Source organism: Rhagoletis zephyria, unplaced genomic scaffold, assembly GCF_001687245.7.
Source record: "Rhagoletis zephyria isolate East Lansing unplaced genomic scaffold, Rhagoletis_zephyria_1.1 Rzeph_scaffold_03979, whole genome shotgun sequence".
Lineage (NCBI taxonomy): Eukaryota > Metazoa > Arthropoda > Insecta > Diptera > Tephritidae > Rhagoletis > Rhagoletis zephyria.
This window is the reverse complement of record NW_016161062.1, coordinates 237-655: the sequence shown is the minus strand read 5'-3', so window position 1 is coordinate 655 and position 419 is coordinate 237.

The following is a 419-nucleotide window of genomic DNA, read 5'->3' as shown; positions in this document are numbered from 1 at the left end:
TTTATTGTAATTCATTTACATATTTATTAAGGCGATAAATCAGTATTTTCAACAATCAACAAAAAACAAGCATAATATTTGACAAACATATATGTATGTATGTATGTACATATCCTCATTAATTTATAACATAGCTTTTGTACTACAAGTACAAATGCATATACGGTCACTCACAGAAATATTTTGCATAGATTTTTTTTTGCAATATTCAGAATATTTTTCGTGGTATTTTTTTTGTCAATTTAAAAAATATATATGTATGTGCAATTTTGAAGTTGCTAAAACATCCCGTTGACATTTTATAGTTTTTTTTGCCACAAAAAAATTCGTTATAAGGAAGAAAATGCCCAACATCGTCAGTAAAAAAAATTCAAAAATCAAGGGAGTTTTTAGCAACTTTAAAATTGCACTTTATTGTA